Source organism: Palaemon carinicauda, chromosome 16 (assembly GCF_036898095.1).
Source record: "Palaemon carinicauda isolate YSFRI2023 chromosome 16, ASM3689809v2, whole genome shotgun sequence".
NCBI lineage: Eukaryota > Metazoa > Arthropoda > Malacostraca > Decapoda > Palaemonidae > Palaemon > Palaemon carinicauda.
Window position 1 is genome coordinate 6,734,683 of NC_090740.1, and position 10,000 is coordinate 6,744,682.

At 34.0% G+C, this 10,000-nt stretch overlaps 1 long non-coding RNA gene across 1 annotated transcript; it reads right to left on the reverse strand.

Moving 5' to 3' along the window:
- Nucleotides 1-5,263: 5,263 nt before the first annotated feature.
- LOC137654909 (uncharacterized) lies at nucleotides 5,264-6,845 on the reverse strand. Its single transcript, XR_011046740.1, has 3 exons — nucleotides 6,771-6,845; nucleotides 6,445-6,610; nucleotides 5,264-5,965 (listed from the first exon to the last, which is right to left on the reverse strand). It is a non-coding gene; the product is annotated as an uncharacterized lncRNA (long non-coding RNA).
- Between the last annotated feature and the right edge of the window lie 3,155 nt (nucleotides 6,846-10,000).

Genomic DNA, 10,000 nt, shown 5'->3' on the forward strand with positions numbered 1-10,000 from the left:
ATATACATACATATATATATATATATATATATATATATATATATATATATATATATATATATATATATATATATATACATAGCACCCTGTTTTTCAAATTAGGGTAGTACCTCAGCTAGTAATATGTTTATGTATATATTTATGTATATATATATAAATAAATAAATAAATAAATAAATAAATATATATATATATATATATATATATATATATATACATGTATGTATATATAATTATATATGTGTGTGTGTTGTGTGTATGTGTGTGTGTGTGTCTTTGTGTTTCTCGTATTCATTTTTCCACTCCTCCACATTCCTTTTCCTTCTAAGAAACAATCGTCAATCTCCGATTCTCAAAAACCAAAGTCCTGGAAAACCCTTCCAATTAAGGTTGATTCTGCACAGAACTTCGTTCTGCAATTTTCTAGTCTGTGGTGAATACAAAAAGCAATCTTCACTCTTTTGTATTATCGCTCTAATTTGAGGATGGAAACTAATCTCACACATTTAAAAGGAATAGCATGAAATGAACTCCGAGTGAAAGCTCCATGTTGAGTATAATGATTAAATGTCTTATTTGATCTATTCTGTTTAATGGTTTAAAGGCCGCTCATGAATGGCAGAGGCAAGGGATAGTAACAATGCCCTATAGACTGATGATATATATATATATATATATATATATATATATATATATATATATATATATATATATATAATTTCAGTGCCCAAGCTCCCTCTCCACTCAATGTGGACCAAGGAGGGCCAGACAATGGCTGCTGATGACTCAGCAGGTAGACTTAAAGGCTCCCCCAGACCTCCTATCCCTAGCTCACAAGGATGGCGAGGTTGCAGACACTTCTAGAAACTATCGAACTCAAGCGGGGTTCGAACCCCTGTGCAGCAGATCGTCAGGCAGGGATGTTTCCAACAGACTAACAAAACCTCAATCTTGAAGTATACATTGAACCAGGTTTTATCCTTTATATAGAATGAATACATGTATATAGTAAACCCGGAATGAATACACATATGAATACTGATGCTATGATTTTAATTGAAATGAACAAAAGGATCATATTATTTATGCAACTGTGATCAATTTAAACGCAAAAGATCAATCGAATATCCATTCTATTGTATTTGAGATTTCCTGTCTTGTATGGTATGTTTTAATATGACAAGGTTGCCTAGTTTTAATTACTATCGAGCCTAAATCATAACAATAACCTGATTCTGGGGTAATGACAATACATTACAACTAATCCCTATATTGAACAATGGAATCACATAATAAAAAAAAAAAGTAAAAAAAAAAAAAAAAAAAAAAAATATAAACATCAGGTACCATAAACAACAAATGCAGACATTTCTAGTCCACTGCAGGACAAGGGTCTCAGTCATGTCAGTTTTGATTTAAAAGAATCCTGATTGAGTGAATTCGACAATTCGATACAGGTGAATTCAGAAAAATCTCGATTAAAAGAAATTACGTATTATATCACTAACATACGTTCAAGCTTTCAATCACAAATAGTTTATAAAAACAATTAACTCTGTCTCTAGAATAAAGACACAATAGGAAATTTGTTTTATGAAAACTTCTATACATAAGAGTCAAATAAAAAATTGAATAAACTTAAACCACTTGTCCATTGAAGGGAATACGAGTTCATTTTGACTCTACCGTACATATTTATAACAATATCAAGTTTGTATTAAAATGATTTTGACACTTATCCAAAATTTACTTTCAAATCTTGAAACACCAATAGTTTTTAACTTTAGAGCAAGAGGATCGTCGTAAGAAAACTTGTAAAGGCTAAATAACTTAATAAAGCATGAAACATGAAAATAAAGTAAAAGAAAAACAACTTAATAAAGCATGAAACATGAAAATAAAGTAAAAGCAAAATAACTTAATAAAGCATGAACCATGAAAATAAAGTAAAAGCAAAATAACTTAATAAAGCATGAAACATGAAAATAAAGTAAAAGCAAAATAACTTAATAAAGCATGAAACATGAAAATAAAGTAAAAGCAAAATAACTTAATAAAGCATGAAACATGAAAATAAAGTAAAAGCAAAATAACTTAATGAAGCATGAAACAGGAAAATTAAGTAAACTGATAAAATAAATATTTTTCCATTCATATGCTGAGTTTAACAGCGATTCTTTTTCAAGTAAACGCCAGGTTTTACAGTCAAACGTGTTCTTTAAAAAGGGGGGTTGCACCCCCATGGATCCGCTAGTGCGTCATCTCTCAATGTAAGGTTTAGCACAACAGTTTGCAAAAACCAGAAATAATGAAAAATCTTGAGTTATATAATTAGTGTTATAAGTTTGCAAAAACCAGAAATAATGAAATATCTTTAATTATATAATTAGTGTTATAAAAAAAGTAGGTATCGGGTTAAAGGCTCCCTGTAATAATTAATAATTTAGTTCCTCAAAATTTAGAATGGATTTTAAAACGATCTTCAATATTGTACATAATGAAAATTAACGCCCCCCCCCCCCCTCCCAGCTTTGAATATTACAGAATTTACAAGATCTTGAATATAATTTTCTTTATTATATTTCCAGGACAAAATGAAAGGCTTTTAATTCTTGAACTGGAGAAGTCTCTCGTTCGTTCGTTTGTTCCTTTAAGAACTTCTTGCCTTATGCAAGACACTGGCTCCTGCGTTGGGATCCCATAAAGGAGAAATATCTACTGCAGACAGGAGTTCCATAAACACTTTAATAATCCTGGAAAAAGGATTCTTTATCCAGATACTTGATAAATACGTTCAATGTAAATAAAGTAGGATTTAAAACTACTATTAAAAATTATTCACGACTAGATATATTTTAAAATTTAAAAACATATTTAGATAAATAGTAAAAAATGCAATTGTAAGTACAGTATATGTAAAATAAAATATTATTCATGTAAATATACGATGATGTATATATGCTTTAAATTGTAAGATGGTAAATGTGTATATCATAAAAAAAAAATGTTTATTTCATGAAAAAAAAAAAAAAAACCACGGACGAGCTTTGCTCAACGAACTTTGCTTAATGTGACCTTTGAAGCAGCGAACAAATTTCTGTAAAGTATATTTTTCGTATGATTGCCCAATTAACGAGAGCTGTGCTCATTGGTGGTTAAAGACTTGGGAGATGACATTGCCTGGCGTACGAAGTAACTTTTTTTAACCTATGTCATTGATATAAGATTGCTGTATCTTCTACTTAAAAAGTTTAAACTTCAGTTTTATGAGGTCTGTGAGGAAACTTTAAACTTGATAGTTGTATGAACAATACACATTGCCTTATCGATGCGAGGGCCGATGGTTATATAGATCGTAATGCAAGAGTTGTAGTAATTTATATAATAACTTGGGACCTTATTTATTGACATTGAAGAAGAACAAGCATGAACTAGCACTTCTCCACAGTTATAGATGTGCAATGCGACATATTAGCAAGTCGATGAAATTATTCTTAGGACTCCAAGTTCTGGTAAATTTCACAAAAACTCCTAGAAATCCTTATTGTAATGTTTATTGAAATTCTGTATAGTTGCATCCTATCAACAAATGAAGTAACGTTGCCTGTAATAGGGCTTCAAAAAAAAAAAAAAAAAAAAAAAAAAAAAAAAAAAAAAAAAAAAAAAAACTATCCGTATCCCGTTTGGTATTTGTAGCTTCCAGTTTCGAGATGAGACTCGAAAACGCATCTGTACTCATTCTCCTGTGATTTATAAAATGTTTTGGTTCACTTGACACCTCCCGTATTGTATATTGTAAAATGACTTCCCAAATTTTGTTGCCTTTGCAAACACTTTCAACAAAATTTTCTTCTTTCCTTCTTTTCTATCAATAACAATACACACATTTCGTTTACACGCCTATGACTGTGACCATTTTCTCTTTACTCGTACACCAATCACTCTAGCTGCCGTCAGCAGGCTCTCTCTGCTCAACTGCCACCATTTGGACGCAAGCCTAAAGACCTTTATTGAACTTTGTTCAATGAGAAACAAAGTTCGCCGAACAAAGTTTGGTCGTGTGGACGGAGCCATAACATTGTTCTGTATCCCAAAAGGAACACTTTCATATATAAGCATTTATAAATCAAGATAGAAAATTTCAAAGTAATCTTCACTACCAAGTTTCTTCAAGAGATAGTCTAATTAAATTTACATAAGTAATCTTCACTACCAAGTTTCTTCAAGAGATAGTCTAGTTAAATTTACATAGTTTAACTTCTCAGCTTTTAATGCTGTTAAAACCAAGTCAAATTCTTACTTAAAATTACGAAAGATTAAAGCCCTTTTAAATAAAATTTATCTTAAAATTTGATCTACCTTAACTAAAAATCATGCAGAAAAAAATTCAAAATAGTACACTAAACTTCAAAATCACTCATAATTATCAAACCGTTGTACGCGTCTATAAAAATAGCAATACTCCCAAGACCAAGAATTTCTTACTTCCCTCAAAAATTAGTTCAAAACTGAGCAAGTAAAAACTAAGCGATCTCTAGCTACAGCTTAAGTAGAAAAAAAATGCTCAAACATGCTTCAGTAAGTTTCTCCTGCAAGTTCATTTTTATGGGTATTACACCCTTCACTATTGTACAAATCCTGTGCCCTGTTTTAAGCCAAACATTTCAAGATAAGCATTATGCTCTTGAAAACCATCTTTAAGTATATACCCGATCTCTGCATAAAAAAATCTAGGTCTTAGCAATACTGATGGTACATTAAATTACTCCAACAATATCACTAAGAAGCTTGTTAAATATATCAAATTCCATAGTTCATTGATCTTAAAGAGTACTGCCACATTGGACCATTTAATGTGCCCTACATACAGCAAGTTTCAATTCGTACATCAAAACTACGCTAAAATATATGCAACATTAAGATATATTTGATAGCTCTTAGCTTCAAGAACCGCCAATCATTTCTCAGTTTAAATTGTTTATCAAGAAGGTTTTTCACATGAAATAAGTAGGGAGCTTACACGAAATCTATTTCATACACCCATGTTCTGATACCAATTTTGAATCGCCATGCGGTTCACCTTTTTACAAAGCAAAGTAACTATTTTTAAAACCAGAGTTCAAATTTATAAGTTATATTTGTTAACTGAATTTCAAACCTTTCAGTTCACATTGCATTGAAAATTTCAGCAATACCTTCAGATCAAACTAATAGGACAAACTTCGCAGATAAAGATTTATTTGTATATCAAAACTGAACATTTATGAATATTAAAGAGCTCAAACAACTACCAATTAAAATGGTGATCCTTCAGTAGGTTAAACACCACTGAAGCAATACAACAAACATTACAAGACTGAGCAAATTAATGATTAATTAGAATTTTTTATTTTCTTAAATAATCGATTTAAACTAGCACAAGTCAATTTCTCGAGTTTTGGGAAAACTTAGGACACTTAAACAGTGAAAAAAAAATTAGCTCCATAAAAAGTAAATTATTTCTTGCTAAAACTTACCAGCAACTTAATTACCGGATTTTTTTTCTTTTGACCAAATCTAAAAGCAAAATACTTCTTTTCAAAGATCCCAATGGACATATGTATCTATATTTTTATTGAAGACTTTGCAGGATTGCCAGTAACAATGCTTACCCAAAAACCTGCATGGTTTCCAGTAATAATCTTCAAGTATTTATAAAAGATTAATAAAGAATATTTCCAGGAACAATACTCTACCAAACGGCAGGATTTCCAGTAACCTTATAGTATTTATAGAAGATCCCAACAGCCTTTCCAGTAACAATCCTCAACCAACATTAGCATGAATTCCAGTAACAATCTCCAAGTAATTGTAGAATATGTCTACATTTATCTCCAGTAACCATCCTCAACACAACCAAGCCGTCATAAGTAGAAATTGAAGATCTAGTTTCGTCGAAATTTATCCTGAAGTCGTGCCACCCAATCTGGAAAAAGTAAACTATCAGAAAGGTTTCTTATAGAATTTGGGAATCCCTAAATAAATGACAATATCTTGGGCCTGTAAAATTGTAACAGACTAATTTATGACAAACTAATTACGTACAACAAAGCATACATCTATTCCTAAAATGTTTACTTACATGTATACTTAAATTATGATATTAAACATTCTTAAAATTTCCATTGAATAGAATTTAGTATTTAAAGCAAAGCAAGTTTTAAACTATGTTTGATCAATAGGCTTACATAGTTGCAGAACCTAAATAAAATACGAAACTTTGAATACTCACCATTATTAGACAAAGGGGTTTAAAAGCAAGCCTCCCTATAGCACACGGTAGACCTTAAAAGGTCTACCGTGTGCTATAGGGAACGTCCTCCCACGATTAGGGGCGCCGCCCCTAATCGGGGAGGACTAGCTTGCTTAAGATTGGAAAAAAGTAGACCATAATATAATACTTGCCTTTTAGTTCAGAGTGAAAAATACTTCACCAGATTCCAGCGTTGTCAAATCTGTCTCGTTGAGCATTTAGCGACTTGGGTCTGTACGCAGTGATAATACGGGTAGCTTCCTATCCAGATTATAAGCTTATGGAGCACAGGTAAGCGAGAGTTCCCAGATTTCTTTCCTGAAAGTACAGATAAACCGTCATGTTGGGAAATTTGCATTAAGAAAAAATATCCATATAAGTAACTTGTAAACCGGTATGTTGAAGACATAGGTTACTGCAATCTAGTGTACAGAAGTATTACAAATATAGCAACAGACCAACAAAGTAAGAAACATACACAAAAATAAACTTCTCGCACTTCTTTACTTTCCAACTAATAGAGCCTCAAAATTGCTTGTAAACAGGTTACCACCAACCACCCAACTGGCCGAAATAACGACAAGGCAGCCCGAGAAAGCTTCGCTACGTCGAGCCAAGGACTCTAAACAGAGAAGGCAGAAACTATAACAACAGAACTGTCACTCGCTTAGTTCATTTCTTAAAAGGCAACCTTACGGCGAGAGAGAAATAAAGCTAATATAGAAATTCCCTTTGTCTTAAAAGTAAATCCTCAAGAGAATCGAGCTGATTCCCACTCTGTTGCATTTACTCTTGTCTATTGATTAGGATAAGCGATTAAAACGGTTTTTTAAGAAAGGGCTATTTATGATATTATCTGTAACGCACGCGACTTTCATGCATTCAACCACAAATCGATTATGATTTCAAGATACCTCTGATTCTTGAATAAAGTCCCAAGGGGAAATTTGTTTCATAAATGAATGAATGAATGAATGAATGAATGAATGATTTTGAAGTTTTCTGAAAACGGGTATGTATAAGAGTCAATACAAAGCAAGGGAATACACTCAAAAAACTTTCCCATTGAAGGGGATAAGAGTTCATTTTGAATCTACTGTACATATTTATAAGAATATCAAGTTTGTAAATAGAACGGTTTTAACAATAATGCTCGTAACTATCATAAATTTACTTTTAAATGTTGAATCACAAATAGTTTTTAACTTTTGATCAAGCAAGAGAACCGTCGTAGGACAACTTTTAAAAATGGGGGCGGGGCTTGGGGAGTCGCGCCCCTCTCTACTTAACCGCCCTGGATCTGCCAGACAAATAATATAGCAAACTGATGCTACCTATAATATGGGAACGTTTTACCATAATTATAATTCCGAGTCTGATATTATGGTACAAGAAATCTAGTGTTTGAATACACAGTTCCAAATTCAGATCCTATTTAGTGAAAAGTTTATGATTTGACATGAAGATCATTCAAATAAACCAGTTTTATCTAAGTTGTTTTATCTAAAGAACAATCCCTAAAGCGTTTGTGTGCCAGAACGTTTGGTATATTAAATTCTCTATTCCTAATCTAGATATTAATCTCTAACACTGTCGTTCACTTTATATAAAGGCTAGTCATGAATGGCAGAGGTAAGGGACAGTGACATAGCCCTATCAAGCAGGACAATACCCAACAGACAGACCATATATCGTAAGATCAGCGCCCAAGCCCCCTCTCCACTCAAGCTAGGACTAGGGAGGGCCAGGCAATGGCTTCTGATGACTCAACAGATAGACCTTTAGGCTCTGCTAACCTTAGCTCACAAGGATGGTGAGGTTGCAGACACTAATGGCACTAACGGGACTGAGTAGGGCTCGAACCCCCGACTGACAAACACCAGCCAGAGACGTTACCTATCAGGCCACAACAACAACAACAAGTTCATTGTGCATGTTGCACGAGAGAGAGAGAGAGAGAGAGAGAGAGAGAGAGAGAGAGAGAGAGAGAGAGAGAGAGAAAGAGAGAGAGAGAGAGAGAGAGTTAGATGTGTTCTTGTGATATGGGATTGACTCATTTGTTTCGAGAGAGAGAGAGAGAGAGAGAGAGAGAGAGAGAGAGAGAGAGAGAGAGAGAGAGTTGGATGTGTTCTTGTGATATGGGATTGACTCATTTGCATCGTACGCCGATGGAATAATTGATTAATCCATTTAATAGTTATAATACAAATACACAACATATTGGAAGAAAGAAATATTACAGCAGAATTTGTAATTTGCTGATACCGAATTAGAGACAGCTATTTCTCTGTTATTCGAAAGACTATTTCTGTAGTTCAAAATCTTTTCTAGGTTGTCGTGGCCTGATTGGTAACGTCTCTGCCTGGTGTTTGCCAGTCAGGGGTTCGAGTCCCACTCAGACTCGTTAGTGCCGTTAGTGTCTGCAACCTTACTATCCTTGTGAGCTGAGGTTGGGGGGTTTTGGGGAGCCTATAAGTCTATCGGCTGAGTCATCAGCAGCCATTGCCTGGCCCTCCCTGTTCCTAGCTTGGGTGGAGAGGTGGATTGGGCGCTGTTCATATAATATATGGTCAGTCTCCAGGGCATGTCACTGTCCCTTGCCTCTGCCATTTATGAGCGGCCTCTAATGCTGAGTGATGGAACTGGGACTCTATATAGATGCCATAAGAAAAATGAGTTCGAAGATCGTATAGATTTGCTGGAGTGCTCGTTCAAGACAAAAGTTGTCTATTATTAGTATTTGATCAAGATGATTTCCAGTTTTATTCAGCATTACCTTGGTAAACATTCTTTATTCCTTTCATATATCATTTTCCTTTTATCCAACTATTAATAGAAGATCTGGAAAAACGCTCTGAAAAGGCTCTTAGTTTTCAATACCTGCAATCTTGATCTACTTTCTAACAGTTTCTATTATTCAACAGTTATTGTAATTCCACCTCCCAGAAGGAATTCTTTTCTGACTAAATGTAAGTTTAATGTATCGGAGTATATACCATATTGAAATCAACATTGAAATCATACATTATTAATCAGTTTTCACCGTAACTTGACACACGAACTGAGAATTAAAAAGAATGATTTAAATGGGCCTAGAATAATTAAGCAGAGGTAGTAAGGAATTCACGCAATGCCCAAAGACATTTGCCTACATGAACACTTTCAGAAAGAAACCGGGTAACAACCCCCCCCCCCTAACCCCACCAACAAAGGACTTAGTATCACTAGGATCCCTAACGAGACCACAATTTGTCATAAGGAAAGGCGCCGCTACAAATAGAGCTAAGGAGTGGGGGCGGGGCCGTTGAGAGCCTATAGGTCTATCTGCTGAGTCATCAACAGCCATTGCCTGGCCCTCCTTGCTCCTAGCTTGGCTGGAGAGGGAGCTTAGACGCTGATCATATGTAATATGGTTAGTTCTAGGGCATTGTCCGGCTTGATAGGGCTATGTCACTGTCCCTTACCTGTGCCATTCATGAGCGGCCTTTAAACCTTTAAACTATTGCTAATTACAATGTCTTGTTACATGCTGTAATGCTGTTTCTTCAAATCCCAATTCCAAAAATATTTGGAATAGTGCAATCATATAGATTTAGTTTACTGTTGCTTTCAATTCTTTCATTAATCTTTGATTTATGCTTTGAAATCAACTGAATAGAATATTGATATATATATTTTTAAAAAGAATTAACCAAGAGAAGCTCTTCT